General features: G+C 46.3%; 1 pseudogene; it reads left to right on the top strand.

Moving 5' to 3' along the window:
• Positions 1-11,482: 11,482 nt before the first annotated feature.
• On the top strand, positions 11,483-11,663 carry LOC126548660 (U2 spliceosomal RNA; annotated as a pseudogene).
• The last annotated feature ends 695 nt before the right edge of the window (positions 11,664-12,358 follow it).

The raw sequence follows: 12,358 nt of genomic DNA, 5'->3' as shown, positions 1-12,358 counted from the left end.
GGCAGAAATTCTCGATCTACACGGCTCGATAGACGCACGCAATTTTTTCCAGAACCTAGCCACGCACAGCTTCGCTGTAAAAAAAGTATTCACAAAGCTAAAACCGCACGGAAGATCAGCAAGCTTGCGATGCGCGCCGCTGCAGAGACGAGCGCTGTAGTCGACTGAATGCTAACTAAATGCTCATATGTAACGGTATGTAGCACAAGTGTGAACTTCCAGTGCTCTTGCATAGAGTAAGCGTCAGTCGATTCACAAAACAAACAGCCGTCGCAGTTGCGGACGTGAGAAGGAATTTCTACGATAGGTGGTTAGCAGTCTTACGAACATAATGATATTTATCTGTGCCGCTTGAGCTGACGCGGCTAAGCAATGGAACGTAATGTTGCGGCCGGTTGCCTATAAGCAAAAGCTGATAGCCGAGAATAGCGCGTGTTTTTATCTTTGTCGCACGCTGGTATAAGCCATATCATAGTACATTCAGCAGTATCAGTGAATAACTATATTGGACAAGCGCTGCTATGAAAGACAGTAACATTAATGATGTGCTGCGGACTTGTGCTTACTTTTTGATAGGTTGTGTTTTTCTACGCGCAATAGCCTTACTTTTCGTCCTTGTCATAACACTCTATTGAGTGGTAACAGATAGAAGTGTCTGGCGACCGTCAATGACGACCGTCAAGTTAGTCATTGATGTGTTTTCAGCATTTATAAATTTTTTTTCTTCTAGTTCCAGCTTTCCCACGCTCATAGGGCTGCGTATCGTTATTTTTGAAAACGGTTTTGGTCCTACGACTCTCCAAGTGAGATGACACAATGAAAAAAACGCCTCCAAGTTTATAAGTACCGAAACTTGTGGCTGTTTGGAAATTCGCTGTCGTCTTCTCCGCTGTTCGCCTCAGCCTTCTATTATATAGCTCACACTTACAATTCAACACTAAATCGAAGTGACGTATACATATAGTTTTTGTGACCGGAGTTTTGCTCATCCTGCAGCTTACGGTGGGGGCGAACATATGCGTACGACTGACGACAGTCATGTCTATGATGCGAAGGAGGACGTCCATACGAAGACATACGAAGAAAAAAAAAACAATGGCGAATAAAATCATGTACCACCATTGATACGAAAATCACGTAGGCTGCTCGAACAAGCGTGGTGCTGTGAAGTAAAATACACATAATAAGCCGAGCGCATAATCGTCGCATCGGTCCTCTTGTAGCTAATCGTGTTAAAGGAAAGTGCACGAATACTATTCCGTGTGGGTAACAACTTTTGAGCAGACGACAGCAGTCGGGCTGGCCTATGCTTCTCGGCTCCAATGAACTACAAAGATCCATGTTGCCATGAAGTGTCGGGTGATACGTCAGCAGGATCGTTATCAAGCGGGCAGCGGTCCAATAACTGGAAGGCGACATCTCGCCAGCCTTTCACTGCACCAAATTGTACATTTCCGTGTAAAAAGAACTACATCCATAGGGCATCACCTTATATAGCGGCACTCATGTGTGCTTGTCAGGTACCTATATTATTTCCTTATATCTAAATGCAATATTATTTAACAATGCACTGACGACGCGCACTGACGTTATTTAAGAATGTATAGATAAGTTCTGAGGATTTAGGTAGACTTCGGTTACATCGTGTGCACAGGCCTGTCTGTGTGTCCACAAACACCCCCACACCCACACACACGCAACCATTTCTTTTCCTTACTGCACATATATTCTCTTGTAGTGTAGTGTAACCTGCTATGAGGAAAGGCGTAGCCGTCACTATTATATGGTGACTACATCTCTTTCTTTGATTTTCAATTCAATACAAAATTACTATTATATTTAGCGGTATCGAACGAAGACGCGTCAAATTAAAAAAAAGAACATAAAGCGACTAAACCTCCGGTTGAAGTCGATGAAAAACGAAGTCTTCCTGAGCGAGTTGGGGTTGAGATAGGAGCGGAGTCACTTCGTACGGCACTTTATCACGTCTGCTCCCGCGCGAAGAGAGTAGAAGGAACATCGGGTTCTTACATTTTCATTAAATGTGCTATCTTCTGGATTGGTCCACATCTTTGACGTATGATGACGTGTTAATAAATTTTACGGAATTTCCGGGTCTTATATGCCAGAGTAAATTGTACTATTTGCATATATATGTATATATATATATATATATATATATATATATATATATATATATATATATATATATATATATTTTTTATATACACATGTGTGTCTGTGTGTGTGTGTGTGTGTGTGTGTGTGTGTGTGTGTGTGTGTGTGTGTGTGTGTGTGTGTGTGTGTGTGTGTGTGTGTGTGTGTGTGTGTGTGTGTGTGTGTGTGTGTGTGTGTGTGTGTGTGTGTGTGTGTGTGTGTGTGTGTGTGTGTGTGTGTGTGCGTGTGTGTGTGCGTGTGTGTGTGTGTGTGTGTGTGTGTGTGTGTGTGTGTGTGTGTGTGTGTGTGTGTGTGTGTGTGTGTGTGTGTGTGTGTGTGTGTGTGTGTGTGTGTGTGTGTGTGTGTGTGTGTGTGTGTGTGTGTGTGTGTGTGTGTGTGTGTGTGTGTGTGTGTGTGTGTGTGTGTGTGTGTGTGTGTGTCATCAGATTATAAGAATCCAACAGCAGGGAGAGCATCGCACGCGTACTGCGAAGTGGACCGTTCCCCACTTTTGGCAAGTTGTTTTTTCATCCACTTTCATTTCCATTAATTTATCATTGCTCTAATTCGATTAGTTGGTACAAGTAATTTCCCCTGTGTTGTCCTTGGCGTCATTGTTTGTCCGCTTCTTATGATATGATTAATGAAAATAGGGTTCCTCGGTTAGCCCCCTTTATTCGCTTTATATATATATATATTGCATACTATAAACATTGCAACGATCAATGGTCTCAGCTCAGTAACACATATCGGCCCACGTCTTTAGGCCGCACACGCTATCGGCCCACGAATGAGGCCATAAATATACCTGATACGGAAAACTAGTGGTAACACCGTAAGAAAGACTTCGTCTTTTAGCAGATCTCATTACCTTCTCATAACTCACTCTACCATGCGGCCAATAGCAGCGGAACAATGGTGTTACATAGAGGAAGTTGTTAAGCCTCGGAAGATTGCCGAGCGTGAGTAACTTGTCGATTGCGTTATCCAGCTTACAAGTTTCCCTGTCAGAGTGCGATTCCCTCGTACCCACATGCGCTCCAAAACAGCGCACTGCCGCTGAGCAGACTCAACATTCCACATGTTTGACGCGGCACGTATCTTCCTGCGTTTGAGAGCGCACGTTGACAACTGTACCCGCGAGGACGGAACCCAGGGTTCACACAACACCGAGACGAGACCCTCCCCACCTCCCTCCGATGACTAATAGCAACATAAAAGCAATAGAAATAACAAATTAACACCATTGCCCCTTGACGCGGCATTTGCGAGATCCGCGTCAGCGTCACTATATAACTCACGTCAATTTCACAGCTCTTCTAGACATCCTAGAATTTCATAGCTCTCCTAGACACACGCGCGCTCCTAGCGGTTGCCAGGCATCCTAAGATCGAGTGGGATGAAGTGAAGTCGATGTGTTTGTCACGAGTTTGAAGAAAGAAGTTGAGCGGACTGGAAAGCACACTTGTCTCCTATTTACGTGAATCCTAAATCAGTCACGGCGTGGCAAAGCGCTTACAGCGTGCGTCCTTCACCCTTACGTATGCGCTGCCCCTAGCCGCTTGCTGACCGATACTGCTAGTCGGCTCGCGGATGACCTGCTGAAGCTATCGTTCCAATTGCGAAGATGGGAAAGAGGAGACGGAAGCTCGTAGGGCGTCGAGAAAAGGAAGACACAGGAAAGCCAGCCAAAGAGACACTGGACGAAGATGGCTAAATGGAGGCATAATATGAGCGGCTCTGCGGTGTTCGAAAAACCAGGATTTGCTGCCAAGTTTCACAGTTCTCAAGGGCAACATGTGGGCGCAAGTCTTTTAGGAAGTTGTTTAGCAGATACTGTTACGTTTCGCCTACGACGCGTGGTATAGCCGGCGCGGATGCAACGGACGCCGGGGCTTCGTTCAAAGCGGCGGACATTTTCGCCCGTTCGACGCCGCCGCAACGCCTCCCCGCCAAGCGCGTCCAGGCGTGTTTCAATGCCACGTGTCTTCGTGTGTGCGTGTGTGTGTGTGCATGTTGGTGCCCACGCTTGTCAAAGCGCGGCAGCCGGGGAGGGGAGCTCCCCAAGTGTGAAGCGAGGAGGTCTGACCGGCGCCCGCCTGGCGGATGCGTCACTACACTCGTCCCAACGTTCAGCGTGTCCGTGCCCCGCAGTCACGCGCGCCTCTATCGAGGCGTTCCCTCTTGCCCTCAACTCCGAGAGTATAAGAGCAGCTGCTCCCGGACGCCGAGAGAGGCTCCGATTTCTTCTGTCGAGTAACGTGCTCTCCCGTCTCTCCACTTCGGTCGACCTGACCACCCGCTCTTTTGCGATGCTAGAATAAACAAGTTGTTCTGTTACCAGTCGACTCATGCTTTGCCGGGACCATCGGATGCTTCCAGTTGTGCCCCAGGCCGCCAGGCCCACGCTACCCTTGGGGCTTGCGACCCATTTGCAACAACGGGCGTCAGCGCTGAGATTACAACAATACCTATTTTCCACGGACACAAGAGTGTTGCAGGGGCACCAAATTCGTGCCCAAACCTGAGTGACATAAGAGCAGTGTCGCTCGGTTCATTCTTCAAGATGGTAGCTAGTCCTTGTTCCACCGATGATATACTTGTAATGGCGGGCATGATGTTCGTGTTAGTTAGGCTACACCTGTTGTTCACAGCTTGCTTTGTCCACGTCTGCTGCCTAGACTGAAATGAAGAAACAAGGAAGACTTATCTATTTTATTCAGCTTAAGAACGCTGACGACGAAATCGTGCGCAAGCGTAATTGTTAGCTCAGATTTCATGTACCGCTTCTGTGAGATTGACGCAGTTATAAGTAACTCCTTTTTACCCTCTTTTGTGCCACCGATGGTTCTAGGAGCCCAGAGAACAAAGCTTGAGCAACTAAATCCTGTAGGTATGAATTGTCAGATAACTTTGTCTTTCAAAGACTGGAAAACGGCTACAAAATTTAGTTTGTTGGGACATTCTGCCGTCTATGTTAGCTTCCTATCTGCGAATTAGAGTTCTGAGTGAACATTCCTTATGTATATTGACATATTTACCTTGCTTCGAGACATGTCATAGCACATATCTGTAAGTAAAAATCAAGAAGTTCTCTTAGAAGTGGTTTTAGGCGCAAAAGATAGGACACGGACAACAGAATAAAAGACAACGGACAGGCGCACAATCGCAATTAATTTTTATTTCCCCCGATGCTTCACTTATATAGCCTCAGGTATGTGAACAAGAATATACACAGGTGTGGTCCCATGAGATAAAAACCAAACCTAATCCTATCCTATCAGCCAGGAAACTAAACTCATTCTCGTGAAGAGACAATGATGGAACGCTGATACACTGGTCACCAAAATTTCTGTTATACATCGCCTCTGCTAGTTCGCTTAATGACCCTAATTAACTCCCCAAACAAACACACATAAAAACTTAAACGATTGCATATCTTACACTGCATTCTACCTATAAGCAGTACGTTTGTCCTCTGCCAAGATTACCGGCCTGCAGCAAAGGATGCGCTAGATCATAACCAACTACACAGATTGGCAGCTCAAGGCTTTTCTTTTTCTTTTTTGTTCTTTTAAACATCAAGCGGGTAGGTGACGACGTGGGTAGAGCAAATAAAAAAAAGCCAGCTAGTTCGTACAATGGCGCCAGGTACAGTGCACATTACAGACATCATATGCAGGACCTACAAGTTACAAAAAAAAAAGAATTCCGGTAATTACTACATGCTTCTCACACTATTAACTGGTTTAACTGCAGCTGATGTAACTGTAGAGTTGGTAATATTACCGACTAAATAAGGCAATCACTATTACTAATGGTTCTCACAGCTGCCAACCCGCCTTTTTCATGGCGCGACGGCGCATGCGCCCTGCCCTAGCGGATTAGTCCCGAAACGTTTTGGAAGGGTCGCGCACGTGGCCGCGCGCCGGAAAGTCCCCCGGAAAAAAAAAAGCGCTAGGACGCGCGCTGCTGCAAACACTCGTGCCGTGTACAGCTTTGAAACTGTACTGGCAGCTCGACGTCGGGGCGGTGCCGAAAACGTGCGTAGCGTAAGACCGCAACTCCACTTTAAAAGAGAAAGCGGCCACGGCATCGTCGGAGTTGTCCGGACTGCACCGTGAGCCAGGTAGTTGCCGCCTTTCATTTATGGCTAGCAAATTTAAGAAAAACCCGTGCGTTACACTTTAGCGGCACTTAAGTACATCACGTTGCTGACGAAGTCTTCTTGCAGCGTCGGTCCTCACTTGCTGGTGGTGGCAGCGCGTGCCCGACTGCACGTACTCGTAAGGCGCGGTAACACAGGGTCGATACGAGACCGACAAGACGCTCACTCCAACGATTGACCGACTATTGTGCGTCACTGAAACCTTTTTATCATACCTGGTCGACAATGACGCAACCGACGAGCGCGAGTTATACTGCGACGGGCTTTCTTGTAGACGGCACCCGTAAAATCAGCGTGCCGACCATCATTCGACCGAACCCCGCGCGATCGGCCGTCGAACCGACAACACAATTTCTGTAATACAACGCCGCTGCTAGTTCGGTTAATGACCCTAATTAACTCCCCCAACAAACACACATAAAAATTTAAACGATTGCATATCTTACACTGCATACTACCTATAAGCAGTACGTTTGTCCTCTGCCAAGATTACTGGCCTGCAGCAAAGGATACGCTAGATCATAACCAACTACACAGATTGGCAGCTCAAGGTTTTCTTTTTCTTTTTTTGTTCTTTTAAACATCCAGCGGGTAGGTGACGGTGGCACTATACGCGTAGAGCAAACAAAGTAGGCGGGTAGTTCGTACAATGGCACCAGGTACAGTGTACATTACAGAGATCTTATTCATGACGTAAAAGCTAAAAACAGAATTCTTGTAATTAGTACTTGCTGGTCACACTATATACTACCTTGGTATAACTGCAGTTGGCATAAAGGTAGAGTTGGATATATTACTGAGCAGACAAGGCAATCACTATTACTAATGGTTCTCAGCTATCAACTACAAACACAGTTAGCACTGCCAGATACAGTGTTTATAGCCTACAAGTCATATATCGCGCCAGAACTGACATAATACAGAGTGGGTCCTATATATGTGTTATAGGCTATAGAAACATTGTTATAGGCTGAAAATCAACTGTATTGCCACACCCAATGCAGTTATACGAAGGTAGTAAATAGTGTGACAGGCATGAAGCAATTGCAAGAGCCTTTTTTTTTTCAACTACATGCCTGTAAAGTACACTGTATCTGTCGCCATTGCACAAACTACCCGCATTTTTTATTTGCTCTACGCATCTGGAGCCACCGTCACTAACTCGCTTCTTTCATGTCCGGCGGCAGTGATTATTGTAACGCAGAAACGTTTCATTCTAAAGTGATTACTTTATTACTACCGTTTAAAGGCTACTCTCGCCTTTTCTCGCATATTGGCTGCAGATCCTCCCAACAGGGCGTATTTATCATTGTTTATCGATGCGATGCAACCACAAACCACAAGCTACAATGCAGCCCTGCGACATTGAAGATAAAGAAAGGGAAGCGCATTCAGGTTGGTGGCAACATGCGATGATACTCGTCCAATATGCGGACGCCTTGAAGTCACGCAATGCCTGACACAGCCAGGCAGGGGGGCTGTGCTGGACGGTCTGTTTTTGGCATTCCTTACGGAGGGCCTTTCGTCCCGGCGAGAGTGCAATGCCGGGACTACCCACGGCGCGGCGTCGCGGCCGCGTCGTCGGAGCCATCTCTCAAAAAATCGTGGCAGTGGTCCCGATGGATAATACGGGGCTAGACTGCCACTCGCACAATAGAGAGAGAACGATCCCATCCGAAACAGCCAGGGGCTGTTCAGAAGGTCTCTTAAAGCAGGACCGCAACATGGTTATGTATGAGCGTTCCCGTAGGCCACGAGAAAACAAGAAGTCGGGCTCCGCTTTATGCAGATGCTCAAAGACTAGTTTTGATGGTGTCTGCAACTTCCTCTTTCTTCAAACAAAACTAAGAGCGCGAACGCGCGCACGCAGAAAAAAGAAAACGCTGGAAGGGAACGAAAATCTTGCACGAGCGCCCGCTGCGAATCAGTCGCGTTCTTTACTCGTGCACCGCGAAGTCAATCGACACGAGCACAGGGGCTTCCAACCCTGGTTCAGCTGCTGTTGTAGGATAGCTGTACATATTGGACAATTCCACATATCCATTTTAAACAAGTAGGTTTTAAAAAGAAATGTACGTAGAACCTCTAAGGAGTTATGTGAATGATGTTTAGACATTTCGGTGTAACGACGTAGTATTGAGTGGCCATGCGATGGTGTTTGGTAGAATTGCGAGAACGACCGTGAAAGAATAGTGAAACGGAGAAGCGCGGTTTCAACACCGAGCTGATAAGCGAGACCTGCACGAGACGGCATAGAAGAGGCGAGTAGAAGCAATGTTCACTCGTGTTACAGAGAGCCCACAGCGGATGTGGACGTGGGGCGAAATGACGAGTGAGATGTAGGAAATTAAGGAAATGTGTGCAGGTTTCCCTGGATCCTTTATATCGGGCGGCGTCGGCATGGCGTCGTTCCTTTTGTTTGTTGCGTTCGGCAGCGTGTTGCTGCAGCTCTCCGCTCTGCGCAGCGTCGTTCATTTGTTTCTGGCGTAATCTGTATTCACGCTGATACTCTGAATTCCTGTGTTTCCGTTCTTCCTCACTAAGCGGCTGCCGTCGTGTTGGCGCCGTTACGGTAAATGCGACAGCGCTGCGGTGACATGAAGTGCTGCGGAAGTGGCGCAATGTGAACTGATGAGGCCAGCAAACTGCTGAAGGTGGCGGGGCCAGGTGCGCTGATGACGTTCCGATTCGAAACGACGGCTACTACACAGTTCTGGTGCCTGCCTTATTGTACACGTCACGTGGTCAGAGAGACGTCGTCGCCGTCTTCCACAGCTGGCTGGTTCTATCTTGAAAGCGATCGTCGGACGCGAAGCAGGGAGGGACGGAAGGGGTTCTCGGTGGGTGACCAGAGAAAAGCTTATGCATTTAAAATAAGCTGGAGGGGCAGCCCCTGTATGTTCTTACCAGAACAGGTGAAGCTTGAGTTTGCCTATACTTCTACTCTGAAAGAGGGCGACGACAGCTGAAACTTCTCGAAGCTCACGTCCTTTTGGTCAGTTATTGCAAATGCCAGGGGTATTTGAAGATAAAAGCACGAAGTTATTGCCTAAAATGTTACCTTTGGCTACGTATTGATATCATGATGTGCCATGAAATGTGAAGAAAAAAAAACGTTTAGGCTTCGTTCAGAAGCCAGTGAAAGAAAGAAAGACGTCGAACGAGATCTGTACGCCTAAATTATGCACCCAAAATAGCACGGAGTAAGAAGAAAGTGCTTTGTATATTCCCCGCTATTCGCTAACGTTAATTCTCACGTATGGTAAGATGGGGGCGGTTCGGCTTCACCTTTGAGACGGCATCTCCACTCCAGCAAAATTTTTTTAACACTTCCTTTATTTTAACCTAATATCATCTCGCTTCGTTTTTCTGCTACTAACAACGGGCGACGCTGCGTCTAATTAGCTTCGATAACGTTACATCTCGAATGTAAACCCAGTGGCCATCGCGCTACTTCGCGGCCACAATCTGATAGTGGTGAAATGCAAACAAAAAATAATATTAAAAATGACAAAGAAAACTCTCGTTTACTGTACATTGGGTGCACGTTAAAAAAAAAACATCGTCAGAATTAATCCGGAAGACCCCACTATAGTGAATCTCGTAATTAAATAATTGTTCAGGCACCCAAAGTCGCGAATTTCTTTAAAATTTGTAAGTCAAAAATGTACAATCTGCTTGATAGGAAATTTTACAAATATGCAGTGCAGGTTCATCAACGTCAGATGTCACCACTGAGAGTTGAGTTATGCGGTTGAGTTATGCAGTGCTCTACAGAGCTTACAGACGAAAGTGAATACAACATCTGTTGTGAAGCATGACCAACAACTAGAAAAGGATCCTTCGAAGTTATCAATGGGAAACATGATATTAAAAATACATGTAGGAATTTGTAAATGCAAATTATTTAAATTCTGAAAATATAGAATTATTCGTGGGCAATGTAAACAAATTAGAATATTTTGTCAAACCTGCACTATGAACACATAAACAAATACCTTTAGGTAATAAAAACACATGATCGGCTGTTACGTAATATATCACAGTATTATTGTGAGTTGTTTATAGAACTGAGGCGGAATTCACTGAGCGAATTTACGACTAGTCTTACGCAGGGAAAATGTTACAAAATAATCAGTGTTATTCCACTCTGTGAAGGTGGATGACCAGCGAAGCTATGTATGTGGGCCCTTTAATGGCGAACTGTCCATTGCCGGGATTCGAAGGCCGTATGCCCATAAATGGAAGACGAATCGCGGTCAGTCGCTCCTCCACGATGTTGAGCCCCAGTAAATGATGAGGCACCGGGAGGTATACACATTAAACAGAAGAGCGCGTATTTTGACAGGGAGAAGGAGGGAGACACGACAAAGACGAGCGCTGATTTGCAACTGAAGTTTAGTACTTGGAACGAAGAATATATAACAGGTCCAAACGACAGAGAAACAAAAAAAAAACATTCGTAGATTCACGGTCAATCATACATGCGGCACTGAACCAGGGAGATAACTGTAATCATCGTATCCCCCCCTCCCCCCCTCCCCCCCGCTAAGAATGCCAGTTCTTTGGACGAAATAGCTATATATTGTTCGTTCCAAGCAATAAGCTTCAGTTGCTAGTCAGCGCTTGTCCGTGCCGCGTCTCCCTCCTTGTCCCTGTCAAAATACGCGCCGTTCTGTTTAAAATGGCTTACCAACTCGCACAAACGTATTTTTTAACGGGTATACATACCCATGTATTGTTGCAAAACGCGGCACGACGCCTTTTTTGCTAACGTATCCCGGCACGTACAACAGACACGCACCCCACCGCCGTCCGAGGGCACACACTGCTTCACCGTAGCCAATGGTATCGTGCGTTGGTCGACGTCCTGGAGTGCAGTAATGGTTGTGAGGTCACTCGAAAACCACAAGTGGTCATACACAACACAGGCCAGACAAAATACTTGCCCACAAACCCCTTCTGAAACCTGGCCGCTACTCCGGTGAAACATTTCAAGTTTGTGGGATTGAAGCCACATGGACGGTTCGCATTTCTTTTCGCGTCGCGGCGCTGGTGGGCAGCACACGGGACCGCCACCACGCGAAAGCGGAAGGAAAGGAAAGGAGATACGCAAGCGCTTCGAACGCCGACAAAGATAGGGCGATGCGAACGTAGACATGACCGACGAAGGTCAAAGTGTAGTATCTGTTCTTGTCAGCTTAATATCCGATACGGGCTGTATTCGGACCTGAGATATTAAACTTATTTTGTAAGATGGCGGAGTGCTTAAAGCCTACTTCACCTCCGCCGCGGATCGGCCCGATATTGCACTATCTTCGGGATCAATCCACATACGGGCAGAAATTCTCGATCTACACGGCTCGATAGACGCACGCAATTTTTTCCAGAACCTAGCCATGCACAGCTTCGCTGTAAAAAAAGTATTCACAAAGCTAAAACCGCACGGAAGATCAGCAAGCTTGCGATGCGCGCCGCTGCAGAGACGAGCGCTGTAGTCGACTGAATCCTAACTAAATGCTCATATGTAATGGTATGTAGCACAAGTGTGAACTTCCAGTGCTTGTGCATAAAGTAAGCGTCAGTCGATTCACAAAGCAAACAGCCGTCGCAGTTGCGGACGTGAGAAGAAATTTCTACGATAGGTGGTTAGCAGTCTTACGAACATAATGATATTTATCTGTGCCGCTTGAGCTGACGCGGCTAAGCAATGAAACGTAATGTTGCGGCTGGTTAGCTATAAGCAACAACTGATAGCGGAGAATAGCGCGTGTTTTTAACTTTGTCGCACGCTGATATTAGCCATATCATAGTGCATTCAGCAGTATTAGTGAACAACTATATTGGGCAAGCGCTGCTATGAAAGGCAGTAACAATAATGATGTGCTGTCTACGCGCAACAGCCTTACTTTTCATCCTTGTCATGACACACAATCGAGTGGTATCAGATAGAAGTGTCTGGCGACCGTCAATGACGACCGTCAAGTTAGTAATTGATGTGTTTTGAGCATATATAAATGTTTTTCTTCTAGT

The sequence above is a fragment of the Dermacentor andersoni genome, chromosome 1 (genome assembly GCF_023375885.2).
Source record: "Dermacentor andersoni chromosome 1, qqDerAnde1_hic_scaffold, whole genome shotgun sequence".
Classification (NCBI taxonomy): Eukaryota; Metazoa; Arthropoda; class Arachnida; order Ixodida; family Ixodidae; genus Dermacentor; species Dermacentor andersoni.
This window is presented reverse-complemented; position numbering and strand designations above follow the sequence as displayed.